Raw genomic sequence first — 4,558 nt, forward strand, 5'->3', positions numbered from 1 at the left:
AAGTTAGAGACACCTCCCAATTTGCAATATCAACATTTACTCTCTGTTATTTTTATATCTAATCTTTTGCCTCTATAATCTTTCCTAAAGCATCTAAAAATCCTTACACAACAGTGTAGTAAAAATTGCCTGATTTATTTACAAATTATTCTAATTTAGTTATTCAGAAGCAGTACATTTTTATCCTGTTTATCTGATAGATATTCTGATGTAGTAGTTTAATAGACAAATGTAATTTTACAAAACACTATTAGATTGCATGCTTGTTTTAAAGATTAAAGTGGGTGACAGATTGATTGCTCCTAAATTGTTCATTCAGGGTAACTGTGCACATTTAAAACCACATTTATTTCATCTTCTGTGTACATAAATCCAATGAAACATTAATTTTTCTATTTAAAAACCCTGTGTTATTGGAGGGCAAGAATTATTGTCCACGCTCATGAAATTAGATTAGATTACTTTGGTTTTGATAACTTATATTAGAACAATCAGGTCTTAATTTTGTTATCAAGATCTAAACTGTGGATATACCTTATTTCAAGGGTGATGATATATAAAGATTACTTTTAGGGTCATTTTTTTTCCTAAAGCATTATTCCTAAAATAAGCTATAAAACAAATTACTCCTATATTGAATAAAATATATTTAAATTAATGATTTGCACACTTTATGAGCATACATTGAGAACAGAAGAAACATTAAAAATCATTATAGATTTGTAAGTATTTTATTAGGAAAAAAATGATCAACTCACTCTCCAGTCTGGCTGGCCAATTAGAGTGATTTGTTTCTAAAAGAAAGATAGTTTTGTTTTGGTAAAAAAAGAGGAACCATTTAATGCTGTCATTTATTCCAAGTCAGATTTTGCAAAGGGTTTGATCCCAACAGTTAATTTGTAATTTACCTCTGCATTCAGTTTTGGTCCAACCAAGGTTTCTGTGCGATCAGTACAAGCACAGCCGGGGAAAATGCTCCTTGGAGCAGTGAAAACCTTCAGAGAAGGTGGATGAAATTAAGGAAAAGTTTAAAGACAAAGGGGAAAATGTAAATATAGACCCACTTGAGTTCAGCTCCTGGAATCTGCACTGGGTCCATTTGCAGGACATTTAGGTGGCACCAATAAAACAAATAAATATCAACCTGGGTTTATTTTCAGAATGAATAATTTCAAACCCATTGACTGTTCAACTCTAGTTTTTTTTTGTTTTGTTTTTTAGTGTAGTGACAAGTCTTGGGGATAAGAGAAAACCAGACTATTAGAATTCATCATGACCTCAGTGTTTTACAGCAGCACACAATACTCTCCTGAGTAAACATGAAATAGATTGTTTGGATTAAATTTTCCCCTTGTGGGATGATTATTAATCACAGTCAGTTTGAATGGATGAATAAAATGCAGTTCAGGTATGACTTTGCCAGGAATGACAACTCACTGTTTTGTAATATTGTCATGGATGAGGAAAGGAAAATATTCCAACTTAATTGTCAGCTAATTCAGCTGTGGGGGTAGCACAATTGCAAAGCAAAACCAGAAGTTACTGTGATCCTGGCCAAGAATAATAAATTAATACAGAACCATTGTGAACGAACTTCAGTGATGCAGACTTTGGGAAGACGTGCTAAAGTCAATGTCTTACCTTTGTTTTTTTAATCTCTTCCTTCAGAAAATATCCACAGGGATGAGGAAGTTACTTCTTGTCCTTGCAAGTCCTCTGTAATCTTTGTTTTCAGACACAAGATCAGGCTCATTGCATCTGGTAACGACCCTTCTGCTCTGATCAGATCTGTCAGCTCACACTGGCCAATTATTTTGAAGTGTGCAATCCTGTGACTTGATCTTTCTCAAGAAATATGAAGTCAAAAGAAGAAATATTACTACTTTAACCTTTATGTGGCATAAACTGACAATACTGCACTCTTGTGTCCTTTTCTTACCCATGTTTTCAGCAGACAGTCTAGTACTACTCCATATAATGTAGGAAGTCTAAAATGTGCAAGGATGACTGGATGAGCATGTCTTGAAAAATTTTTTTAAATATTTTTGTCACCCAGTTGAGATTTGGGTGTATTGGCATCTCTGGAATGACCAGGTGAGGTTTGGGTGGCATTGACACCTCTGGAATCAATGTGAGCTGGGACAGCTCAGCCCACAAGGCTGTGCATGAATTGAGCAAAGGGATAACTCAAACTCCAGTGAAGCCACAACTGTATTTTTTTTTCTCCTGAGCTTAGTTTATACTTCCAAAATATCATGAAGAGATTTTTGAATTCATTCTAATCTTTGACTTAGAAGGCTTTCAGCAAACAGATCAGAAAACTTCTTCTATTCCTGTCTAATTCTTAGCACAGAGCAGTTATGCCTCCTTCACCATGAATGCATCTCCTCAGGTTCTCAAGGAACTGGTGTTACTTTGGCTTTTCCCAACATTTCCTGATTCCTTGGTGCTGTTGGACATCATTCTGCAAATCCTGCTCCAAACCCCACCCTGGAGTGCTGCTGGATTAGTGATTATCTATGGAAGAGCACACAGCAGCACAGCGCTCCCTTTTCCCCCCTGCCCAGGGGTTGGTATCAGAATGACTCTCACCCTTCCTTCCTGATGCTGCTGCAGAGCCTCTTCCATCATTTCAGTGCTCATCTCTGAGTAATTCACCTCTGCCACGAGGAGCAGGGAAGGAAAATGACATTTTGCAAATGTGGAGTTAAACACATACTTGAGAACCAACCCAGTGCAGCTGAACTGTAAATTTCCATCACCTTAAATGATGCCAACCTTAGCACAGCAGGTTAAGGTGTTGACACAGCAATGTAATTAACAGTTCTTTATACAAGAAAGTGACAAAAGTTCTGATTTTTGAAGACCACAGGAAAAAAAAAGAATGCCTGATCTTGAAAAACTTGCAAGACATAGGTGGTAAGCACATACAGCAGCAATTAAAATGTTTTGTTTGTTTGGTTTTTTTAAAGAACTAAATTAAATTTTCAAATTCGTTCAAATCTTGAAGAGCAGTATAACTTTTATTACTTATTTCTGTTTTAAGGGAAGCTGAGTGCTTAATTTGCTTTGAGATTCTAGCAAGCATATTCTCAGCTGCTGAAGGAATGAGGACATGCTTGTTAAAACCTGTTCAGCTAATTTGACACGTATTTGCTAGAAGAAAATATATTACCTTACAAGTTGTCTACTTCTATATGATGCCAAAATACATTTGCAATATTTTTCTCTAGTGAACTGAGCTATTAATTTACACAACAGAATTGCAAATCTGAGAAGATTTTCCAGGAACTAAAGTGACTGATGTTAACACATTTCATAATTTACAGAAACAAGAAAAAAGACATTTGCTGGCATGCAAGTAATCGAGTTATAGGATTACAAAGATAAACCTCATCTACATCAGTGTAACACAAACAATCTTGCTTTTAAATTGTTTTCTTACAGCCGGCAAGGATTACAGGAGCACATCAGTAAACTGATCTGTGAGCTCTCCCAGTCCCAGCATCCCTGTTCCACCCAGGGGTAAACACAATAAACTGGAATTCACTGAGACCTGAAGTGCAGGATGTGCCCCACACACTCAGCACCACATTCCAATCTGAACTAAATCCTGTACCTGCTAAAAGATGACTTTTTTACATATGTAACATAGAAAGCCAAACAATTTCGCTTTTAAAGGCACTAATGAGTTTCTGCCTCTTTATTCCGACTCCATTTTTACCATTAGATGTCTGTGGAGCAGCAGTGGTGACTGGATCCTGAGCCTGACCCAGATTAAAAGAGAAGCATTATAAAAATTTGCTATTTATTCTATTTATTTTTGTCTGGCTCTGGCTGACAGCTGGCAGGAGGCAGGCTGCAGCAGGTCAGCACATGCCCCGAGCCCAGGCTGCCACTGAACCCATGGAACTGGAGGCTAACTTGGCTCTCTGTGGTTTACAGCACTGCAGTGAGCCACAGCCTCCCTCCCCCCAAAATGGGTCAGGCATGAGAATGCTCTTATTTAATTACTCAAGGGAAATATTGACACTTTTAATTCATTTTCATTTCCTTTCTTGTCAATATTTCTCCTTTCTTTACTATCCCTTTAGTGTGTGCTTGCAAATCTTCCTTTCAGGAAAAGCACTGCAGAGACTGGAATTTCTCCCCCAATATATATTTAATTCCTTTTTCCTCATTGCCCTTGAACACAAACCTGAGTCTGCTGCTTAAACAAACAATCCTTATGGTAACTGTTGAAAACAACCAGTCTGTAAGAGCCTCCCCTTGCTCAGATGGAAAGTTAAAATTTGGAGATGAAAGAAAAATCTTCTTGTGATCATATCCCTCCCTCCAGAGTTGTCCGGCTAACTGAGAAAAAATATTAGATAAAGTTTTCTTATTTGCTTATGCTAAATATTGACTTTCTATCTAATCCTTCAGCTGTGTGACACTCTACTAATGAGGCATCATGGACAGAGCATCCCTTTGTTTATTTGTACAGCCATGATTACTGGAATGGGCAGTGCCCTGAGGAAACACAAAGCTCAGCTTTGCACTCGTCCAGGACAGAAAT

Source organism: Melospiza melodia, chromosome 16 (genome assembly GCF_035770615.1).
Source record: "Melospiza melodia melodia isolate bMelMel2 chromosome 16, bMelMel2.pri, whole genome shotgun sequence".
NCBI classification, from domain to species: domain Eukaryota; kingdom Metazoa; phylum Chordata; class Aves; order Passeriformes; family Passerellidae; genus Melospiza; species Melospiza melodia.